The sequence below is a fragment of the Semicossyphus pulcher genome, unplaced genomic scaffold (genome assembly GCF_022749685.1).
Source record: "Semicossyphus pulcher isolate SPU_LCO1_2020_fin unplaced genomic scaffold, fSemPul1.0.p SCAF_2, whole genome shotgun sequence".
Taxonomy (NCBI): domain Eukaryota; kingdom Metazoa; phylum Chordata; class Actinopteri; order Labriformes; family Labridae; genus Semicossyphus; species Semicossyphus pulcher.
Genome location: NW_027211693.1, coordinates 10,769,606 through 10,795,343, shown reverse-complemented (window position 1 = coordinate 10,795,343; position 25,738 = coordinate 10,769,606). Strand labels below are relative to the sequence as shown.

The 25,738-nt window shown below is 39.6% G+C and overlaps 1 protein-coding gene across 1 annotated transcript in view; it reads right to left on the bottom strand.

Annotated features, from left to right (window-relative positions):
- Positions 1-25,738, bottom strand: part of lingo2 (leucine rich repeat and Ig domain containing 2) — a 220,115-nt gene that overhangs the window by 165,165 nt on the left and 29,212 nt on the right. The window contains exon 2 of the mRNA XM_069670533.1: positions 15,461-15,533. The gene's annotated coding sequence lies outside the window, so the exon portion shown is untranslated. The remainder of the gene's footprint in view (positions 1-15,460; positions 15,534-25,738) is intronic.

The window sequence follows — 25,738 nt, the reverse complement described above, 5'->3', positions numbered from 1 at the left end:
GGTGCTTTGCCTCCGTTAGGCCTCTGTTACTACATCCACTAAGGCTCAGAGGCCTCATCACTCTGCCTCTGAGACTTTTACCCAGACGTCGATGCGTAACAGAGGCGTAACAGTCCCGTCTTGAAGAGGCTGTGTAAAGGACACATGTACACACATGCTGAATTATCAAGTTTCAAGTTTAAATGATGGGGCTGCAATTCTAGAGCTTTACCCCTCAGGGGGGATTCGGCCCTCAGGGGTTGAAATCCAGGGGAAAACGCACGGAGGACAAAACAAGGGGGACAAACACACTTGTATAACAAGGTTCTAATCACAACAGACAACAAGAGCAGCTCTGACAAGTATTTAAGGGCTACTCTAAGAGTGACTGTAAATGTTATAACATCAGAATATTGATGTTATATCAGAGTTGTTGTCGAGGAATTAGCAGATGGGTGTAGGTGATCAATTCAAATAACCATAGTATATAGACAAAAACACAGTAATTAACCATAGAAGCAGATGAACCACTACAAAGCACCTTTATGTTTTAGAGGTGAGTGTTGTTCAAACATGTTGTGAGGTCCGGGTGTTTTCCACATGAGTAAACACATCCTGTATTACTCCAGCTAAATTTAAGACTGAACTGCACGCTCATTTTCAGGCCTCATTGACCAGTAAGGTGCTCTGTTTGTAATGAATGTCAAAGGTGTAGCTACAAAAACAATCCAACACACCGACACTTGTTCCAGTGCCCTTGCTTGTGGCTTTTTGGTACTGTTTGGCCTTTTGCCACGCTAACCATTAGACTGTTACAAAAATCATTAGCCAGGGTGATGTGAAGAGCAATGATGGAATCTATAATCTCTGCGCCTTTGTCTGGCTGCTCGATTTAATGACCGGGCAGGTGTTAATGATGATGGAGACCAAGACTGGCTCTGGCCAAAGAGCCATGAGCAGAGAGTAATGGGGTGAAAAGCTTGCTTAGGGACAAAAGTAAATTATGTCCCTCACAATCAATAGTAAGCATGAGTGAAAGCAAATGGGCCTTTAGTCCTGTTCTCATAATAATAGGGAGGAAGTGGATTGATTGTTCCTCTTTATAAAATGTTGATTTCGGCTATTGACTTCATTGAACCTGACCAAAAACCAAAAAATATTCTAAAGTAATCACAGACACACAACACTGAGGGAGTACCTCAATGGATACATTTGGTAATAAGTAACTAATTACAAAGAAACTATTGAATGCAGATGAAGGTGTGACACAATGTTCGCGTCTCTTAGATTTTAATTTAAAGAGAGAAAACCAACCAGAGCCAATATTAGCTAAAATAATAAGAGGATATGAATCAATGATACAAGCCTCCTCTTTGTGGAATAAAGAGATAAAGTCCCAAACCACCTCTTTTGTCCTATATTGCAGAGGAACAAGGAAACTAGAAGAGGCTGCTGTCGTTTTCAGCAAATATTAATTTAGGTGAATTTATGCTCCGTCAAGAAACACCGAAAGACCGACAAAAATAATGCTTCAATTTTATGGCATTGTCAATTCCTTTTTGCTTATATGCAGGCCAATAATGAGAACGAAGATTGTCATCATCCGGCTGATATATTTCACACTGTCATAGTAATTATACTTTTCTTCTAGCTTCAAGTGAGGAAGTTCATTTGTGTAGAGGAATTATTTTCTATCAATTCAAGACAGTATCTCACAGGCTTCTGAGTTGATGATGGAGACACAATTTGGGGTGGCTGTGGCTCAGTAGTCGGTCGTCTCTCAATGGGAAGGTTGGGGGTTCGATCCCTGACTGCTACAGTCCACATGTCGAAGTGTCCTTGGGCAAGACACTGAACCCCAAATTGCCCCATAAGGCAGAGCCGTCAGTGTATGAATGGGCATAGAATCCTGATTGGAGATTGGCACTTAGGCGTTTGCCATCAGTGTATTAACGTGAGTGTGAATGGGTGATTGTGACATGTAGTGTAAAAGTGCTTTGAGTGGTCGGAAGACTAGAAAAGTGCTTTATAAGTACAGTCTATTTGGCATTTACAATAGAAGAGATATTCTTTAGTTATTATATATATGTTATATATTTTACTAGGAAATCCGCGTAATGCAAAGACTTAATGGTCAGTTATTAGGAATTAAAATAAGATGGGGAATTCATTGAAAAAGCAAATATCATTAAGAGGAATAAGACAGCAGCCGGGCAGGGAAAACAAACATCAGTGACAGACGGCAATGTTAGTGCAGTCCGAATGCAATGCAATATTTCACAGTGTCATTTTACTCCAGTAACACACTGTACGGTCTGTGTATGAAATATTACTGTTTAAAGTCTTTATCCACTAAATATTGTGGCATTTTTAAAAGACTGTTTTATTATTTGAATTTCCAATTAACGGATATGTCTGCTGATATTCTATTCTCTATGTTATGCTCAACAAATCCTAAAAGACCAAAACCAACAGACCAAACCAATTGATTGCAGTATAACATAATACAATGATACCAGTTTTGAGCAAGTGAAGATAAAGCCCAAAGGAGACAACATCTTTTTGTTATCATTAAAAGATTTTGAGTTTGTGTGGCATGATTTCCTTTTTGTCCTCGTAAATCTTGGAGACATTATCCAGCAGTTGGCAGCTGATACTGTCAGATGAACTATTTTACCTGCTGGTGATTCATTTGACACCTTGGCATGGAATCTCACTCTGCTTTTATGGATTTGAACTCATTATTCAGCCAGGCAGCATAATTATTCCTGGCCGTGCTAGGAGTTCGTAGAGTGTGTTTGTCAGATAAATATCCCCAACACTTATGAGTAATGCCACAGCTGCACTGAGGACCCGATTCGGAAACACCTTACAGCTGAACTTTCCACATATTAATGATTAACACGTCAGAGTTTGTTTGACCTCTTAAAAAACATCTTGGAAATTGCTTTGGGCAAATTATTGTAGTGTGTGACGATTCACTGATCCAAAGCAACCTTAATATTTCAGATACAGCTGCATCGATTCAAACAGCTTGAATAAGTCAAAAGTTGAAAGCGAATCATAAAAAAACAGCTGCAGGCTGCAGTGTATCAGTATCCCAAGATACAAATATCTTTCTTTTTTTCACCTAATAATTGCCATTGTAGCTCTTTTCCCATTTTCCCATTATGCGTTTCTTTTGTGTGTTTTCCAGATTTACCACCCTCAGTAGACTACTCTTGTCTCTCAATCTCTGCCAGGCTTGCATTCTCAAAGGAACATATACAAATCATGTCTCCACAAGGTGCTGTAAGAAAGATACCCTCTCTGCATTTCAACTGCAAGTTATCCAGTAAAGTTTCAGCTTGAAAACAGAAAGAGAAAATCCTATACCTGATAATTAACTTACTTAAAATGTATTATATTTTCTCACTGGTTGGTATGAAAATAGCTGTGGTTTCTGGTGGTAGGACAAAGCTTTTGTTTTTTTTAAACCGTCAAAGGTCCAAGAGTGCCAAAAAATGCAAAGGAAGAAGAGCAACTCATCCATGTGTTCACTTACTAACTCCGAGAATGCTTAGCCCAAAAACAGCACTGTGTTGCAACAACGCATTCTTGACAACCAGCCAATACTGTGTAATCGCTCGAGCCCTTTCCATTGCCGTCTCACCTGCAGAGACAGGCTAACCTCATTGAAATGTATAAGAAGGCCCTGCTTCTCAGGCAGAATTCAAGTTAGTCTGAATGCAGCCTCAGGCACATCTCTGCTTTGAGGTGAATGCTAACGCGAAAATGACAAAGTTAACATGCTGATGTTCCGCTGGTATTATGTACTCCAACTTATGTATTATTTTAGTTTAGCTTGTTACCATGCAAAATATTAGCTTATTCACACTTAACACAAAGTACAACTTAAGCCGTTTGAAGATATTTTGTCATAAAACAAAGTAAAATAAATAAATTCCAACCTCCACTACGGGTCCTGACCTTTATATCACCAAAATTATCACTATCCGTCATGTCTGTACTGTCATGGCAATCCATCCAATTGTCGTTCAGATATTTCATTGAAAAACCAAAATGTCAAACTCATGGTGTTGCTAGAGGTAAAGTCAGAGGATCACCAAAGTCAGGGGGAGGCCGGTGTCTTCCGGATTACATGAAATGTCAGATGCATCGAGTTTTGTTCTTATGATCAAGTTGAGTTTGTCCCTACACTGTTTCCTGTGTATCCCTTTGGTGTGGATGCACATTTGTAAGAGACAACATTTATAGTTTTCTAGAAAAGTTTGCAATGGATTAATACATTTCCATATTTCTGTATGCATTCAGCCACAGCATGTTTGATTTACAAGTGGTAGCATGGCATACCAAAATGCACTATTTCAAGGATTGCTATAGTTTTTTGCTACAAGCAACTGCCAGAAAACTTCTCTATAAAACCTCAGCACATTCAGCATGAACTGTTGTGAATAGGTGACCTCTTTACCTTTTTCTTCTTCTTGCTATGATTGAAGCAATAGAGGTCTTCGTAATCTGCAAGGATTTTCCCTGGTACAAGACTAAAAGAACAACAAAACCCTGGGTAACAATGCCATTACTTCTAGATCTTCCAACATGCTGGCTTGATCTCAAGAATCTCAGGTTAGCCCACACAGGAGCTGATAAAAGCCTTTCTGCCTCACCTCAAAGAAACACGCTCCCATAAATCTCTCTCCTGCACAAAGTTAAAGAAAAAAACAAATGTAAAGCTTTTCTGCTTCCATTCTCTGAGAGGAACGTACGCGATCAGAAAGTAAATACTTTCAGAGGGACTGCTATGGTAATTCAATCTAACATGGGCACTCAGATTGCCGCGAGGCTGTTATTGCTGACACCACCAACCAAATGAGGCCCCAAATGCGTCATTGTAATTAGGTGCTGTCCATGTGACGTGCTCATTAATGTGCATATTACACCCCTTTCCCCCACCTTTTCCAATTCTGAGGAGGTAAACATCAACAAATTCTCAAGGTGTCGTGGGGTTAGCTCATTAGCTCGACCATAAATGACAGCAGACATAAATGTGGAGATCACAGAGCCAATTTTATAGCTTCAAGAAAGTTAGGTTAGAGAAGTCCACGTATAAAATGTTACTGAAGATGATCTCTGTCAAAAATGATACATTTCTTCACACATGGTTCTTCTACTTAATTACTGTTCTGCATCTTTTCTAAGGCCTGTTGGCTATTCTCTTTTGTGTGTTGATGCCAGAGTGGTTTGCCTCTGTTTAAATCTGTTTTTTCTGTCTGATATCGTTTTATTAAAGGTTAGTAAAGCAACAATTGTGTCTATGTTTTTAATTTCAAGCATCTAAAAATATTCCTTGGCAGGTAATTGAAAAGAAAATGCACAAGGATTGTAGACCAGGGACGGCGACACACACTTGCACACACTATGATACGTCGCTGATGTGTCATCCACGGCACTTAATTGTAAGGCCAGAGTAAACTGTAACAAAGGGAGCTCATTGTGGTTGAGGCCATCTGCATCATACAGGCAATTCATTACTCTTTTTCAACAGAAGAAAGAGGGTGCATTTCTGCAGGTAATTGCTGATGTTAATCACAGTCATATTTTAGAGAGCGAAGAACTCCTGCCATTCCTTTAAGCAAGCAAGGCCAGTGGTCAGCTGCCCCTTAACCACGATGAGCTTCACTGACTAATTACTGCAGTCCAGCTGCCTACACTCTCCGGAGCACTCTCCCAGCTTCTCTACACGAGCACATCTTCTCCAGTCTCTTCTGTAATCACGCTAAGTGCTTATCCAGTTAAAGAAGACCATTATGTTTTGTTGAGATCGTGGCTCTGCCAGATTGGGCTTGCGTGCTTATGGGGGGGTGTTGTTTTGATTTCAGTCCAGAAGGAGGGACAGGCCAGGTGGTGACATATTAGCTCCATCCCTTTTTAAGTTCATCTGACATCTGTTGTTAAATCCTTTCTTAAAGTTCTACTTAAAGAATCACCCAAGAAGAAAAAATCCAATCAATTTATTAGGACATAAATAAAGACACCTTTAACATATTATAGAAGGATATGCCGCTGAGGTTGCAGAATTGATGAAATCTGTGGAGCATGTACATGACAGGCATTAATGAAAGGAAGACATCTTGCCCAAACATGGTATTAAAATAGAATAAACTTCTTTGCTTTATAGGCTACAAGGGTGTAGACAGAGTCATTATGCTGAGATTGAACAGATAAGCCAGAGAGTGGCCCGTCATAGACAAAAGCTCTGATTGTTACTTTTTAGTTTTCAATTATTTGGAACCCATTATCAGTAATATTCGTCTGACACGCCGGGACAGGTCTCCAGATGAAATACTGCTGATGAGAAGGAAAAAGGACAAACTGGCAGGAGTCCACCGCAGCTTTTAAGAGGGAGTCAGCTTAACACAAATTTTCCTAGTTCCACTTACTCTCTACACATATCCATTCAAGCTCTCTATCAAATTCACTTCGCTGCATGGTCATGTTTCAGAGCAACAGTATTGATTCCTCTTTTGTTTCCGTTTTTTAACTTCCCTTTAAAGTAAACCATTACTCTGCTGGAACCCGATACTCCGGTACAATCTTTAATACTTTGAAAAAGCGCTTTCATTTGTGTGGACGAAGCCAACTTTTTGTGTCCACAAATCTTCTTTAAGAAAGCTCCGTATGCTCCGTGGGTTATCTAGTATAAACTGATTCTCCTCCCCAACTGTGGAGGAAAACGATCCTGTTTGTAGGAGAGAGGTCCAACAATGATCCCTGCTGATGGTTCAACTTCCTGTTTGGACTGTGAATGTCCGGTAACATACATTTGAAAAGAAAGTCAGCACCTCTGTGAGATTGTCAAGTCTGGTTTACTTGTGTAGCCTCAGTTAAGAGAAGAAAAAACGTGTGTGATGAATTGGATTGTGTTTTTTTGTATGTTGCTCCAAGAAATGCAATTTAAAACCACCCAACAGTGCAATTCTAAAAACAGTATTAATATTACCTCCTCGTCCAGAAATGTTTCACTGCAGTGCTTTTTGAAAAATAAAGCCATAAGTCTACTTCTGAGCTACGCCAGCCGCCTGTGTCCCAACATCCTCACAGCAATCTATATAGGATCCACTCCCTCCAGGCGCTTGGAAGCTCACTTAAAGACATCAATACTCTGGGAAATGAGACACAGAGCAATGACTTCAGAGACTGAGAAGTTAGACGGCTGACTGAGATGCCCTTACATCTTACTTAAGGTGTTGCTGCTCAATGCAGTAGAGTTCATTGAGCGAACTGCTTCCTCTCTTGTTAAAACATCAAACTGAGGATGTCAAGCCAAAAGGTAGCGATGGGGAATAAGTAAGACAGGTGAACTGCTCCTGCTAAATGAAGCGAATGTTTCTTTTAGTTTCAATTACTGCTATAGCTCCAATTAAATGGCTGACAGAGTTCCATTTCATTCATCATGTTTACGTGTTTTCTAAGGAAACAGGAAGCTAAAAAAAGTAATTTCACAAAATTCAAACACAATCATGGTGTCAACTTTCTGTCACTGTCGGGTGACAATCAGTGCAAGACATTCGTGATTATAAAGATTTACATCTATTTTGAATTCATGGGATCTTTAACAGTCAATCAAAAAATGATTAAGGCAGCACACCAGTAACTTCTCTATTTTATTTTAAATCGCCGCACAGACGTTTCAGGCTACAGCCCTTCCTCAGTGGCTTCGGGCAAACATTGAGATCAGCTACTACTGGTCACCCCAAAAATAAGGCTAAAAACCACAGGGTGACCGAGCCTTTGTGGCGGCGGCCCCTAGGCTCTGGAACAACCTGCCCTGGCACATCCGCTCTGCGGGATCGACTGAGGTTTTTAAATCCCTTAAGACTCACCTCTTCTCCCTGGCTTTTAATCGAGTTTAAGTGGACTTCTGGCAAATGTATTTTAGTATTTATGTTATTTATTGTATTGTTTATTTTATTTATTGTAATTGCTGCATTGTATGGGTCACTGCTTTTAATCTGTACAGCACTTTGGTCAACCCCGGTTGTTTTAAATGTGCTCTACAAATAAGTTTGAGTTGAGTTCCTGCCGCGTCAGCCTGAACACTCATTACTAACGTGTGTCACCTGCCTATGATTACTTATATGTGTCACCTGCTGATGACCATTTGTGTTTGTTTGCCTGAAGCCACTGAGGAGGGGCTATTGATCAACTGTTTTTAGAGGTTTTAGCACCCACAGCTACCACTCAGGGTGAGCGCTTTCATTTTTTACCATTAATCTTTAACAGTCAGAAACCTTCTACTAAAATCCTGCAAACAATCGTCTGTTTCACTTTAGCATCAATTACAGTGTTTGAAAAGAGAGCTTTCTCACCATGAATGCAGGGATATAACGTTGGAGTTTGCTGCTAACTGAGGATATTGTGTTTGAAACTTCATTCAATTGGCTTAATATTCACACAAACTCAAACCTGCCCTCAAGAGTCTGTCATCACTGTTGATAGAACCTCAGAAATATGCTTCAATTAGCTCAAACTTCTTTTATAATTTTAAACACTTTTTAAGTCCTGAGTCGAAGATATTGAGGAGCGCACCAGGAGAAGGATTAATCCTTATGTTGCTATTCACATAATTTCCCTTCCTCTCTCCTGGAACATTGCACTGTCAATCAAACGTCAGCCACTTGGTCCTTGCTGTCAAATCTCCCTTACTCTCTTGCTAACACAAATGACAAATGTAGGGGGAATACAAATCACCTGGCATTAAAAAGACAGAGAGGGGGGACTTGGAGATAGCTGAAGGAGTCAGTGATGAAAGCACCACAGATTAGTCGTGACAAATGGCCTACGATCTATCAGTTTCCAGTCCTAACTAAAATTGATGCAGTATGAAAACACTGGGATACAAAAGTTGAGCGAGTCTGCCTCAATCTGATGAATAGATGTTATATTTCCTCCGATGAGTGATACAGTGATAACACACAGGCAGTTGAAATGTGTCTCAGTGGGTGATTTCAAAAGTTCCAACAAAGAATGCATCATCTCCGTGTCCGCTGCAACTCTCTGCAATGATTGATTATGTTGTCACAACGCTCCAGTGTTGTCACAACGTGGCTCCACTACGTTATCACTTGAGCTCAAATTTATGCATTACTTGCAATCTACATATTCACGTCCAACCAAACAGGCTGGAGACTTCTGATGCACTCTGTCAGTGGCATAGAGAGACACTGCAGCACCAGCTGCTCTAACATCTGAGAGAAAACAACTGCAAGTGTGAACGTAAATTTCCCCGCGTCAGATCGATGAGATCGACGATCACTTCTCTTTCACGTTCACTCCTAAGTTACTGCTGAAAAACAACCGCCAATGCCTCCGACTTGCTCTCTACAAACTGAGCTTTCAAGTGTTAAATCTGTTTTGGCAAGACTGTTATCAGGTGGCTGATGACGCACAAAACAACAAACAGATGAACCAAAAATAAGATTAAAAGGGCAAATATTCCCTTCCCGTGCTATAAATAACACCTTCTAAAGATGAGGATGTGAGCAAGGATAATTCTTAGCATCTTTTTACATCCTCTTGGTATCTCGAACATATTCTTTTTCTTCATATCTCTTTCCAAAATCATCTTTATCTGCTGCTTACAGCTAGGTGGCAAAGCGTAACCTCTATGCAGGTTTTCCATTGATCTGTATGCCATCTAATGCATCCTTTCATGCTCTACCACCTCCTCACCCCATGGCACGATGCTGCTGACTGTCAGTTCTCCGGAAGAGCCTCTGATGTGGCAACTTACGCTCCACAGCTGCTGCTGGGCCCCTGGTGGGACCTGGGTAGGAAAGTGATGATGATGTGTTGAGTGAGAAAGACTCTTAGCGCAACATGCAGGTTTGCATGAGCAGGTATGCGGCAGGTGGCATCAAACAGTTTAGTTGTCACTTTTGGGCTCCAAGGTAGACTCCGAGGTTTCAGATGTTAGAAACACGTTAAAGGTCTCGTCAAATATCTATTTTTTTTCTTTCTGTGCCTGTGAGAATGTTCTTATTGCAAAACGCAGCCATAACTAATCCTGGCTTTGATCTGTCAACAAAAGCTGAACTATGGAAGTTGTTGTGAAGTCTTTTCTTGTATTGTCTTCCCCACAGTGCAGACATAGTAAATCCACTTTGATAAAAAAAAAACTCGTTTTCTTTTTCGACAGGATTACAACACCAGACAGGCCTGTCTGTATCATGCAGCTGCCTTTTTTGCCTGTGCCAGGGCTTCATTAAACCTATCTCAGAGAAAAATGTAAGATCTCCGTCTTCATTGAATGAACAAAGGCAAGTGTGCCAATCCAGAGAGAGAAAAACAAGTTGCGTCATGCACCACAGAACAACAGGGACTCTTAAATGAAAAGCTGGAGGAAATGTAAAACAAGTACTTCTCAGCCAGGGACAGGCCAAGCATGTTATGGGGTCTTTGATCATTTTGCAATGTGAATTGCACCACCCATTTAGAAAACCAGCGTCAGTATTGATTACCGCACATCCTCTTGAAAAAGGTACTTAAAGGGAACCTAATCAGGCACACCAGCCCGAAATGTGACTGGAGCTGATGAGAAAAGGTAGAAAACGTATGTAGTGCATCCAAAGTGTACCCCTCCAGCCTTTCAGTGTTATTTTTACAAGGTAATGGTGAAAATTACCAACCTTCCTTTTTTTTTTGTTTTTAAAGCTATACCTTTATTTCTTTTCTTTAAGTGTTATAAAAACATCATACATACAAATACTACTTATATGTTCAGCTGCTTCTTTTCCTACATTTGTCTTAATAACATGTCAAGAGTTTGAGATGACTTATCACTTTGCACTTTACAAGCAGTTAAGGAAAAATTTGTTCTTTTGCTACAGCTGGATTTAGGCTTTGACGAGACAAGAAAGAATCAAAATAATAGTACCCTGGCAGAAACCACTCCAAAAACAAGACGACAGAAGCAGCCAGGTAATGGTCCCTAATTGTGTGACTACTCAAACTACCTGTGGTTCGTTTTATTGGATGGTTTAAGGATGGTATGAAGGTTTTGTTACATGTTGCAGTTGTTTTTTTGAAGGGGGGGATCTTGTGGGAGGCTTGAGCTGCTGCTTGAAATTACGTATATACGCTAGGAATGACATGAATTAAATAAGGAGCAGGGAAGTGATGCAAGGATGAGAGGAAGTGGAGGATGTTCTTGCGTATGCATGAAGGAGAGAGAAGCAGGTGGGAGGGTTATAGGTAATATTGGGTGGAAAAGAAAGACGTGGAAGGGTCCGAGGGACAGTGAAAGCGGGGAAGTCATCCTTTGAGCTTGTTGAGTATTAGATATTTTTTGATCGAGTAATTGCATACAAAAGACGTGAAGGAAAAGATGAGAGAATGGTGTTGCTACGTTAATACCGCATCTTAGTCATTGCTTGCTGAATGCTTGTTGAACTACAGTATGTGGAATTAATTAAAGCAGCGAACCTGTTTACATGTTAAACTTTGGTTATTAGATTAGACAACACCTGCAGTTTTTTTAGTATTTATTTACAATTAGTCACAGCATCTCGAAGTGTCGTATTCTGTTTGTTTGCAGAGCGCAGCATGTCATGCAATATGTTCTGCATAATTTTGTTGTATTCCTGCAACTTTGCACTTAAATTCCAACAACAATTAAAAAGAAGTGTCAATTTGTTTGACCTCAGCGTATTCCATTTGTTTACCAAACATTTCAATGCAGGTGTTCAGCATGACGAATCCATGAAACACGATAAACAATTAAGAAAACAAGCTCTTGACTCCAGGACTTCTGGTCCTCAGCTTTGAAGTCAGTTTCATACAATTTAAAGGTTTATCCAAGCAATTGCAATGAAAACTACCAAACCTAAACAAGTGGACTTCAGAACATTTCAGCTCACTGTTCTGTGTGTAAAAGTTGTTTTATCACTGTTCCTCTGTAAGGAAGGTCTACAAGCTGAGAAATGAGCAATGCATGACAAGAGCTAACACTGTTCACAAGAACACTGTACTTCTTCGTTCATGTTAACACTCTAATTAACACAAACACCCTACTGTGAGATTTTTAAACACAGTGGCGGCGGCGGCGTCTAGAGGGAGGCCAGCTGTTGATGTTGGGGGGATGCATAATAGTTTTCATGACAAACTTTTTCTTCAGTCTGATCTTTTGGTCTGGGACAATGAACAACATTTATACACTTGTTAGCAAACATGCAATATAAACTGAGGCCTACTGCTGCACATTTCTTCTATCTTAAGCTACAATTGACTGTGTTTAGCTGTGATGAGATTACAGACGGCGGATGCAGGCTGCCTGTGGTGTCCAGGCCGGAAGTATCGATGATTGCCAACGCCAGCTTGGCCCCCTGCTGACGCCAATTCAAAATACAGGATATTAATGTTGCCAAATGACAGCCGCTCGCTGCCATAAAGCACCTTTAATCCCACCTACAAGGCTCCTACAAAGAGCTGTTACTTCGACTGGCACAATGGCTGTCAATGGGCACATCACCAGACCCACTTGGATCAATGATCCCATCTGAGATATGGGCAGTGATTCTAAAACCAAACATTTTATCTGTGGCTGAAAATAGATTTTACATTTCTTTATTTCATTCATCAATTTGAAGAATCGGAAGCGAAGGTGTTATGAAGAGAACCCCCGTGGTCGTGGCTTCTGGTGTTCTAGTTCCTAAACTCTGGCAAGTTGAGAAATCTAGAACAAAAGTTGCATTAAAGTTTGTGTTTAGGGAGTTGGGGGCCAAAAAAATCTAACTTCAGATTTTTTCCTTTGTCATCTGATTTACCATTTTATCATTTCAATGCCTTAAATGTAACATGCTTTTAGATGCATTTGTTTTCTGGCTGCTGCTGTCTTGTGAATCTTGTCAAACACCTCACGTGCCTGTTTGAGATGCTGCAGTAAATCATTGATTTTGTTAGTAACCACAGACTTAAGTCAAATTTGACTACAGGGTTGGTCAGCCATAAAAGATTCTGGAGGTAAAAGCATCTCAGCACCTCAAAGTGAAGTTTCCTTAGCATCAAGAAACATTTTAGTAAAATCCTCAAACACTGAAGGGTTCAATTTAGAGCACCAAATAAACATGTGTCCCAATTTCATATGTTTATGTACAAAATTATTTTTTTATCCAAGTTCACTTTGTCTACTTCAAAAACACACTGTGTTGTCTGTGAACGTCTTAAGCCAGGTATGATTCATGCATGAAGAAACAAACCCTGAGGTCAACACATCAGAAAATCCAAAGACATTTCCAATAGGGATCGGGAATTGCAGGGTAACTGAAGATACAATACGCGATACGTGGCCCACGATAACGATAATATCACGATACAGCGATTCTGCGATAATTGATATATTGCAAGACAATCATGTAATGATACATCACGATATCTGATTAACTTCTTTGGCCAATTAATTTCCGTTCACGTTATCTTCATTCACGTCATATACGGCGCCACAAGGAGACATGAGGTAATCGAAATCGCAGGGAAATCTGTTTAGAGCGCCAAATATTTGTAAATTAAAACATCGATATTTGGCACCAGCTTATTGATAATTGTATTAGCAGCGTCAGGAGGACGATATATTGCTCAATCGATATTTTTTCCCACTTGTAATTATCACGTCATTGAGCTACTGACTATTGTTTTTTCTAAAGCTGTGTCACTGTTCTATAAGAAATTCCACTTTAAGTGTCTCTTTATGACAAACAAAAATTAGTGCAAGATCATTTCTGCTACATTGTTGACACTTCCCTCTTTGTAGTTTGGTGTCTCATCATGACATCTTTCATTGAACGTGATCAAACCCACTTTAACTCCTTCCCTCTGCCTTTCACTAATCTAACCTCACCATGTCCAGGATAGGAGCAACAGCACGTAAGATATTTCAAATGTGATTCCCCTTTGAAGGTGAAATGTAAATGACTGTTTCCACCTTCAGTCTGTGCTCCACACTCAGCATTTCATACGTCTTCAAAGGCTCGCAAGCTGCCTGAAAAGCCACAGTTGGTATACATCATTTTTTTACTGTCATCACAATACCAGCGACTGCAGGCTAGTAACAGCAACGTCTGCTTCCATTCCGTCAGCCTCCCCAGAGCTATCAGGGTTTTACTAGATCCCCCATAAACCTCGGGCAACATTTCCACCCCGTCTTTGATTAGTTGTATTTGCAATAAAGTGAAACAACCTGCTCATGTCTTTAATAAAAAAGAGTATCAATGTTGTTGCCACGTATACTGTTTAAAAAAGGGATTAAAAAAAAGATAATTAACAAGAGATTCTGCAATAATTGGCTCCATCATGCTCCACTGCTCTCCGTTCCACTGTGCCATGTCTTCCCCTATAACACTGCCAGTACAATTTGGGACTGCTGAATGGGCACAGTTGTTGGCATGGGGCTGTGAGCTGCTCTTATCATGTTAAGCACAATGACAGGGATTGGTACAACAGAACGGCTTTAATGATTCTGGATTTGTGCCTCTGGGTTGCTATCGCCCTGACCAACCCTTGTAAACCCATGTTTAGGCCGAGGGCTGCGAGTGTTTGTGCCTCCATTTTGAGGCTGCTGTTGGACAACATATTCAGAGTTCTTGCATCAGTGTGTGCAACACTGTAATGCAGCATTTATGAAATGTGTCACAAGCAATTCCACTGAGTCAACCCAGTTTTAGAGGTATACTTGCTAGGATGAGTATGCAACAATAATTCTACAATACCTTGTTGCATAGTAAGAGGTACAGGATTGCTGCAGCATACAGAATGACTGCAGCAAATAAATAAATACTAGAGATTGATCATTCAAAAGAGGTGCACAGTAAAGCATCAGAGTTTCAATGCTAACAGTCATTAGTTATTTTCACATCTTTATATAACGCTGAGTTGACAGAAAGTCAAAAGCAATGTTATTTTTTTATCTGCTCTGACTGTCGGCAGATCTTATAAAGCTGTAAGTGAACAGAACAGAGTGTTCTGCTGGCCTATTTTAAAAAGCCACCCACGGATTCACCCGCTATCAATGCACCTGCGGGTGAGTTTGTACATAACTACCGTCTTCAAGAGTGAATCTGACATAGTGCAAGGATGCCAAAAGCTCTTTCAATCACGTCCCAGTTCCAACACTGTCCAAATTGCCTCTCTTCCTGTCAACATATGCAAAAATAAACAGGAAGAGGAGGCAAAGATTGTCAGGTTATCATTATGTAGAATATCTTGGTTTTCACATCCATTCCCTTAAATGAAAGGCATTCTTATTTTCAGAAGTGTGGTTCTTTAAAGCAGGTAGTCTGGTAGTCTGTAGCCTGTTTATACCACACAGAATATTCAAAGCCAACACGTGGTTATCAAATCTATCACAAGTGATGCATGAAGCCCATGCTGTTTGATCCCTGAGGAACACAATTATTCATGCTAATAGAGACACAAAAGATTAACTTACCATACTGGAACAGAGGCAAGGAACATGTCTGCTTTCTGCCAGGAGAGCCGAGAGGTGCCTACACGGATTCAGTCTGAAACACAAAAAGAGAAGACTTCAGTACGGACACGCAATAATGACTTATGTTATTCCACAAGACAGACACATCAGAAATATTTCAGATGTCAGCATGCAGGAAGCTTATGTCATCCACTTATTGTACTCTGTGTCACACTGGATAAGAGTGGCAACTGGATGCCTGACACACAGAAGTAAATCCTTGACTTTATATAACTCCAGTTCATGCTTCCAAGGGACAGAGAACATTATTAGCAAGGTGCAATATCACAAAAGTCTGCAGAATAAGATTTCCGTTCGTTTATTGATTTATTAAAGGATAATATCCTGCGGGACTCTATAAAGACCTTTAAAAATATTGAGATATGATTCAATACATCTGAACAGGCTAGATATTCCTAATGTTGATCCATATATGTCTCTAGGAGACGGTTACAATTTCTCTGTTGGTATATATATTTGCTGTAAACTTAATACAAGGTGTAGCACCTTTAATATTTGTGCATGAATTAGACAGTTGCTTACAATATTACTAAGGGGCAGTATGCTTTATGGAAAAATTGGATTCAATTCAAAGGATTTTTTTTGCATCAATGTGTTGAAATATATTGAATTGGAATACATTTATTCACGTCGCGTTTGCCAAAGAAAGATCATATAATAAAATTATGTGACAGGAGGGTGATATGGATAAGTATTGTGATGAAAGTTGTATACATTTCGCCCATTCCATCTGCAATTTCATCATCAATCCACTTTATGAAAGAAGTAGGTCTCATGGATATTTTAGACATAGTCTGCGTACACGTGTACATAGGCTGTCAGCCGTTTTACAAACAACTTAAAAAGCACTTGTTGTCATTTCTATTGAATTGCTTTGCCAGTTGTTTTCCCATAGGAACACTAGCAGCAGCGCTGGGTGGCTTCTACTGCTGTCAACCTGAAGCACTTTGAATACCAAGACACATGCGTCAGTGTAGCAGCCTTCAAAACCTCCCTCTGTCATCACACTCACAGCTAAAACTATTGATGCTCACTGTGGAGTGTTTAACTTGTCTTATGAAAAACGCCTTATAAATCTAACAATGACGCAGCTGTTGTTTGTGAGCCCGTTTTAAGACCTTTGAGTTAAATTCTTTACTTTGATATGCTTCAATATTATTTGTGTTATTTTTGAAGAGATTATGTTTGAAGTGAAGAGAAAAATAACAAGTGGAGGAAAAACCTCAATCTGCCAGTCACTGCATCTCTGCCTCTCTGACAGCAATGTTTTGAAATAATGAGAACTCTGGCATGGTTTATCCTGAATGGTGTGAGCCAGCAGAAATCAGGATGACAAGCAAAGTCAAACAGGCACAAGAGCTTTTAACACAAAACTAATGCCTTTGGTCTAAATCTAACCACTGGCCTGTCTGATTTATTTTGGCAAATTATTCAGATAAAAAGATATTGACGTCGGATCTATTCGTTAATTTTGGCTCTTCTTCACAAAGGGAGCCGGATAACACCGTCTTGGATGGGGATTTGGGGGTGGAGTTAAGGTGAGAGGACGAGGGGAAAGAGAAGGCGAAGAGAAAGATGAGACATCACTGGGATGAAATCCTGAGTTTGCCAAGGTCAGCAGATTCCCGGCTATGAAATGAAACGCTGCCAAGCATACAAGCGCACACACAAACAGGCCATCATACGCACACACATACAGACACCTACACATAGCAACCCACTGCCCATATAAGCTCTTCCCTCAAGACAACCTGCTGAGAACTGCTAAATTACCACTGGGCTGTACACCTACACACATAAACACGTGCACTCTCTCTAGCCCTCTCTTTCGTGTCATTACTTTGGTCTCTGGTAATTTTGAGATCTTCACCTTTCCCCCTTTACCCTGACTACAGTGATACCCTTAATTTGTGACACAGCGTTCAGGACTCATGGCAACTGGCACTCACGGGGGCTGCTAGTTCACTTGACTCCTCTGCACTTTTTGACCTTGTACTCTCCTGTCTTTTTCCAAGTTACTGCAGGTGATGGCATGTCTGTTGGGCTCAAAGGCTTGCTGTAGTTGGAGAATTGCCACAGCTACAGTCTTGTTTATTTCACCCAGAAGACCAACACGTATCACTGTTAGTAACTTTAAAATGCCTTTCCTTAGGCTATTTAACAAAAGCTTGGCTCTACATATTTCTCACAATATTTCACACAAAAATCGCTTTAAACATACATTACTGACTAAAAGATAGACTTTAAAGGGAGGTATTATGCTAATTTCAAGCTTCATATTTCACTCTGTGATCCTTACAACCTTAGCATAATTTCCAGTTTGCAGGCCCTCATACAGCATCTACCTCAAACGACTAAGTTAGCTCTGTCTCTTTAAGAAACCCTGCCCCTACAAGCCTGCTTTTTTCTGATTGGCCAGCTCTCTGAGGCCTGTCGAGGGGCAGAACTCAGTGTTTGAGGCACAACCCTACCCTGTGGCCGTGTTAAAGAGTTGTAGGCAAAGCGTTAACTTCAATTCGAAATTAATGTGCGCTTGTCCTTTGGAAAAGTAAAGAGTTCCTCCATTTTGTGACATCACAAAGTGAGGCTGGGGAAGTCTGTCTGAAAGCAAGCGTTCACAGCAGCCTGCAGACTGAGACTTTTTTTTGTAGGGGATAACTCCAACATACTTTTATTTACAGATTTGAAACTTCACCCACGTTGGGTCTAGACATTGTAACATTGTATGTCTTAAAATGTAAAACGGCACAATACCCCCTCTTTAAAAAAATATAGGTCCAATAAAACAGTTCTACCTCCTGTATATATTCAGTAAACACTTTTATCCACTGTACACAGAGGCTTGATTTATGATGAACCTAATGTACTGCTACACTGGCATTATTCCACTTCTCCTGGCAAACACACACGCTGCCATAATTCAGCTCAAATCACACCTTGTGCTGCACGTCAGAGGACAGTACATTCTATCCCTCCCACTTGCACCTGCTATTTATTTTTGTAAATATCACTTTTATTCTTTACGGTGTAATTGATCAAATGTTACATGATGCAGTATGTCGTGACTTGGCATTTAAGAGCATGCTTTAATGGCCGTAGAGGAAGTGCAGAGACTAAAAAAATATATTATCTGTGCCTTAGATTCAGTATAACTTCTACACAAACTCTACTGAAAGTTAAAACAGACACATCTCTGTCAGAGTCTGCAGAGCTGGTGTATTAATTTATTTTTCAATGTGACACTGTGATCATTTCTTTTTCTTTGATTCAGACAGGAGTTCTTGTTTATTATTTGCTCCGTCACGAGTAGTCTGAAGGATAATAGGAATTACAAGATAATCTTGCGTGATTAGAAACATGTTTGTCAAACATTTTTAAAGCTATTTTCCAACCAAAAAAACTCAACTAATGGATTTTTTTTTAACTAGTTAGAATAAGATTTCTTCTGCACTCATTTTAATTAATTTTAATCATATTAAAATATATTTAATACATTTCTTTGTTGTCCAGCAAGCGTAAAAATGCACACTGGCTGTCGTCGCATATATTTCCCCTGTGTGATAGGCTGTTAGATCGATCCATACAAAATGGCCAAAGTTTATCATTGTAATTAATAATCATTTAATCACATGTCCAGATCATTTAATGCAGAGCCCACAGTATATGCCCGTCCTAACCATTTCAGCATCTTCTACCACAAAAGCACTGAAAAGTTTCGTGAATTCTTTTTCTGTGCAGGAATTTCAACTTTACTTCTGAGTACACCTTTTTATACTGTTGGGATTTTACGCTTTCTTCCTCCTTCCTCCTAGCAAGACTACACCGGGTGTGAAAGGATGCACAGCGCGCACTGCCAAACCTCATGCTACTTTTTCATTGAGGCCATTTCAGCTGCACTCTTTTATTGTTGTCGTAAACACCAGGAACTTTCTCATATTGTGCACTGCTCTAAATGTTATTTAGTGTTTCAATATAATCCATACAGTCCATGAAAGACTCATCCTTTAGTCCGCTTATGAAATTTCAATGAGAGACAAAAACAATGTTCTTGTTTGGCTGCATGTTAAACTAGTTATCAGTCTTACAACATTCATGCCTATTCATTATGAAGGACTCAGTCCAGACGGAGAATAGGGGAAACATTTCAACATCACATGGGTATTTACCCACCATAAACAGAGTGCCTTTTGTAGTTCTTTCAAAGGGCTCCCTTAACTACCAAAGTGCTTTTTGTGATCATGAATTTTTTGAGCCGAGTTTTACAAACCATTAAACTCTATCCCAGCATGTCATCAGTCTTTGCTTCCAACTTATGATAAAAAATGATTAAAACGACAAGGAAAAATATAGATTTATACGTTAATATTTCCTGTCTCTTGTTTGCATTCATCGTCATAATTTCTCAGGAGTTCCCTGAAGGCAACAGGCGCTACATAATTGATGGGCCTGAAAGCAGTTGGGCTCAGTGAGGGAAAGTCTGCAACTCAATTGGGGGAAAAAAAACAGAAGCTTTGAAACTAGCAGGAGAAGACAAGCCTCGGTTACAATTAGTTTTGTGTTCCGTCATGCCAAACATTTGGTGCTGAAACAATGCAAGACAGTTTCATTACAATAGCGAAGCCTCGCAGGCAGACATCAAAGGCCTGGTTTGTCTCGCCCTCAGTTTACCAAGACAATGAAGAGATGGAGATATAGTTAAGACCAATTTCAAAGGGAACTACTGACGGTTTCATTATGTACATGTAGAGAGCTGAAATAATGAAATATGCACCTTGAGGTAGGAAACTACAAGAAACAAGAGACAAACAAGAGAACCAGAACTTGCTGGGGTAAGTCCATCAAGAGTTTATAATGACTGTTTTGTGAAACCATTTATTTTTTATACTCGTTTTTTTTTTTACGTACTTCACATTTTATTTAACAACAAAACCATCTCATCTGAGACACCCTTTTAAAAAAACTGGGTACAAGTTAATCTTCCATTAAATATCAGCCACGTAGCTGAGAGCTGCCTCTTCATGCTGGAGCTCTGGTGTCGCAAACTTTGGCAACAACTTCTTCAAGTTCAGAAATCTAGACCCAACTGCCCCAAGGTCAAACCACTGGCAGATTTCATTTCCTGTTTTTTATTTTATTTTTATAGCACAATTTCACTTTAAAACAGTATGCTGCCCAGGCTGGCCCAATAAGTTTGAAGGCATCTTGCACTGGGGAAAAAAAAAGGTTATCCTCGATTAGTTCAAATGAGATGAGAATCCTGATTAAGATAATAGTTGTTCAATAAAATATCTGGAGCAGTCTGGTAAACAGTGTCACATTTCCCACTGGGACCTTTGCAGCTTACTTTGGGGGGGGGTTTAAATCGCAATAATCAGTATGTAGGCCACAGTACAAAGGCTTTAGAACACAAAGGGAACACAGGATTGAGTCAAGGATTTTAAATGCCACAGCACAGACAGATATTGTTGGACAGATTTACACACTGCTGACGGAAAATGGTTCTATCCAGTAAAAACGGGAAATGTGGCAGCATTTGAAAGTTGTCAATGTTCCAACGTTCTGTGAGAAAGGCGACCTTTGACTCTGTTGGGGCACATTTTTTACCGTCGCATAGCGTGATTTACAGTGTAATGTCAGTAGGGGGCGCTCAGTTTACATGCAGGCTTAAACTACAGTGTCCAAGGTTAAAAAAACGCGGACCAATCCCAACTTCCTGTGATCATGGTAAGGCTTAGTTTTTTGCTTGAAAGATAAAGTGAACTGTTTGCAATACAAGGAGGGAAAGAGGAGAAGAGATAGAGACAGCTGCCTCTCCATTCTGCATCCTCCCAACTGTGGAAAGTGTGAAACACTCAACACTTTAACACATAATACAAGCACATCCTGTTACAATGTATAGGCTAAATGTAAGTGCGAACCTTGTGTATTTCTGCTCGTGTTACAGTATTTGAAAGTGCATTCTGTACTTTGACAGCCATGTGATAATGGATTTGTGCCTCCTCACTCTTGTGATAACATGCTCGGCTTTATGCTTAATTAAAACAGGGATTATTGGTTTAAAACAGTGGAACTTAAGAAATGACTTCACTTCATCCAAAGTTTATACCCTCTGTATTACCGTAGCAGAGAAGCAGCCTCCTCTGATATATGCTCATGATGCAAGACGAGGCACACTGACGCATTATCAACCCATCAAAATAATGTATCCCATTGTTCCACTAATGGCCCCGGCAAGGTAAAAAAGATGACTGTGCAAGTTATCCCCTTTTGAGTGAAACACATCTACTCTCTGCAGTATATAGCTTCAATGGAGGTACAGCAAGCGACCATAAAATCATTAAAATGAAGTTTCCTGGCCAGAGTCAGTCCTAATTACTCACAGCGTGCTGCTACGAATCATTATTTTATTTTCCTGACATCTGAAAAAATCTGCATTAACACAGGTTGTTAAGTTACAGACACAGCAGGTTGCCTTTTAACTCCAGGCAGAACCTTAAATGTTCAATGGTGAATGATCATCCGTTACCTCCACAGCCACTGGACAACCAAGCACAGCATAAAAGGTCAGTTAGAGACATGGTGAGGGCTGGATGAGTTTTACATCTGAGAAAAGGAGTAAAAAAAGAGTGCTCATTATATAATTACCTTCTGTATTACTTTATTCTAGCATATCCCAAAATGAAACAGGAAGCATCATCATATATTAGCCAGTATAAGTTTAAGGGCAGCCAAATGATGATGAGCAATTGCCCAACAGTAGATATAAATAGAACTGCCATTATTTATCTGTATGAGCCTCAGTTGAAGAATGACTTCTATTCTATTGGTTATATCTATGATTTTTTTTTTTGATGTGCTACCAACTGAAGCAAGAAGTGAAGAGTATTGCAATGTTTGCAACTAATATCAACTCTTTATATTCCTAATACCCCATCAACTGGATGTACTGCAGCAGATGAGCATTCAGCCTATATATTAGCAAAGTTAATGTCTGAGAAGATGGTTTATTGAAATGGCAATGCTGCCATTGCGATATTAATATACAACAGCTCTGCATAGCCATCAGAGCATGAAGTCTAATCAGAATCATCATACGCTGTGACAAACACACTCTAGATGATAATATTCCCCATTTGCTTTTGTAAAGATTTCTCATTTTAATGAGATTTGTTGGACTTACATGCAAATGGAAACTACAATGTATCAAAAATGTGTCACTTGTACCAGCGACATCTTTTATTTATGAAAATAACTGTAGAATCATCCGAAGGTAGAAAAAGGTTTTAAATCTAATTTATTTCCTTGCCGTATTTTTCCAATAGATTCTGTTTACTTAACGTGATAAACTCTATACTAAAAGTATATTTTGCAAATTGTCCCAATGCATCCCAACAGTGTCAGAGTGTAATTCATTGTCTCATGAACAACTTTAAAGCAAGTACAAGAACACCTCTTGCTCAGTCGCCTCGATGTTACCATTGTTATCAGCTGTTTTCTGCTTTTGGCAGTGGTTCGTCTGCCAGAGATGAATTGTTGAACTAAGCTAACAAACTCTCTCATCGTTGTTCTTGAGTTTGAAGTACGATAATGTTAACTCAACAGTGTGCAGTCCTTGTGATTTCCTCCGTTGTCACCACCATGGCAACCCTTATTGGGTTACCATATTCTGTACTTAATCCCTGGCAGTGACATCTGTTTGCCAGTCTTACACAACTATTGTCTCATTAAAAGGTACCCTGTAGTGTTGTTAAACCAGTAGAAGCATTCAGGAGCAATGTCTCTGCTAATGGGTTCCCATTCTCACAAGAAAGCATATGTAAGCGTGCAAGTACACAGGCGATGGATTCGATACTGGTTTCAACATCTGTCAAACATTTTTAAGAAGAGTTTTAAGGAGAAAAGAAATGATTTCAACTTGGTTGTTAGACCTCATAAACACACACAATGCATTTTGTTTCACTTTGTGTATTTTGGGGAAACATTTCAAACAAGCTTACAGGGATTCAGGATTGATTTTTGTAGACAATTTTGAGTATATTAAAATAAACTGAGCCCGTGGTGAGAAGAGACATTAGCTCCAAAATATCTGTGGTCAAACTGGGGAAAGTAATCGCAGTAGAGATCTAATAACATATAATATAATAAATATCTGTATTTACATGAAATAAGATGAACAACCCTTTGATAGGAGAGGCTTTACTCTTTACTCTTAAATAGATATGCATGAATACACTGAAGGAATGGACTTTATTACACAATAATATACACTGATTCAAGATGTTGATGGACAGTTTCAAGATAAAATCCCTGTGACTATTTCTCTCTTTTTCTTGGACAACCTTTTCTGTTGTCCAATAATTCAGGGAACACCTCTGGTTTTTTCTGAGAATAAAAAGCAAGGGTGTTATGCAGTAATTGCTCACGGTTCTAAAGACCTGACAAGTGCTAAAGAGTGTTAATTAAACCAGAGACTAAATCAGAGAAGCCTGAGGTGTTTTCTTACATATAAGCATATACGCAAAGAAAAGGCATTGAACACAAAGCTGTGCCGATTAGCAGAGGCACATTATGACATCATAGAGCAGATATTCCTCAAATTAGCCCAAGCAAGTTGTGTTCCACATCTTGGGGATATGCTTCAGGATCAGTTGTTCAGAAGTAACCCTCAAAAAATCTATCACCGCTCTGAATAGCCATGAGTCGAGGAGAACAGAATTAGGGAAGATTTCAGTGATCTTTTGAGAACATAGGTTGTATGCTTCAGGCAGTCATTAGCCCTTTTCTACACAGCAAAAGAAAGCACCTAGATTCTGTATAAAACGTACAAAAAAGGAGTGGGGGGGCAGTGTTGTTCTGCCTAAAGCAGCAGCAGAGGTAGAAACAGAGTCCAGTAGATATCCGTGTACCCAATCCAATGGAGGGGATGTGATATTTTGATGATTTTATCAGCTGACTCCAAAAACTAGGAGTAGCAGTAAGCAGCTACTACAACCTAAAATGTTTGCGGATGGGTGTGTCAAGGAGGTCTGGGGGCCCCTTACCCTCCAAGCAGTGGATGAGATCCCCTTCTAAAGGACGGTAAAGGACCATTACCTTTAATTAGGTCAAATTAAGGTCAGTACCCAACGGGTTAACCCTAACTCTGCCACCTGTTACAATATGTACAATGTATCTCTTCTGAAAATGTTGTGCAAGAGCTGTACAGTTTGTGAAGCAATGTGCTAGATTTATACCAGGGAGCATGCAAAGGTTCACAGCATGACGTGCAGAGATCATTCAGATATAATTCAAATACACATTTCGACAGTACCTGTAGTCAAACCATCTGATACGTCGTCTTATGTGAAAAGCAAACAGTCAACACAAGTGAATTTCCCCTGGTTCTGAACACTCTATTTCCCATGGAGGTTTTTGCCATGTTCAAAAAGAGATGGCTTTTAGATTGGGCAGGAAAATTGCTCTGAACAATGCCTGTCAACTGTACTTGCCATAAAAATAAATTATAACAAAAATGTTCCTAACTAAATTATACCTCTGTGCCTGCTCATAGTGGAGGGCAGACACAAATAATAAAAGCTTAATGTGCTGGGTCACACCTTCTTATTACATTTATTTAAGGAAAGTGAACATGATTACAGAATTGTACTGCACTTCACAGGATCATTAAGGTAATGCTGTGGGTACTTCTATAACCGAGTTATGTGCTAGTCAGCTGAGAGAGTGACAATAAGAGGTCGCACTTTGAATAAACAAACCCCTATGTTAAGGTTCACTGTTGATGCTGAAGCAGCCACTATAGCTGTTCAGGTAATGTGGTGTATATTTTATCTATACTGTTTGTGAACACTTCATTGAGAGAGTTTCTAGAATAGATTCTAGAACAGAGTATAGAAAGAAATGTCCCATGTTTGTGGCAGCAGGTGACTATAGGTTTCAGGTGATGAGGCTGTGTGCTGCTGAATGGATAATAAATGCTTCATGAGGAAATGCAGTGAATGTCATACTGATGTTTTTATGTAATACAATCTCACATCAAGTTTTATTACATCAAACAGCAGAATGAATCCCAAGACACAGAGACTACTTCTGAGAAACACAAGGAGAGCTTAAAGGTGCCCTATGGAGTTTTCTTGTAAACAAACAAAAACTAAAAACTATATTTAAATAATAAATGTTACCCACCAAATGGATTTGTTTACATTATTGAGGTCTAACAAA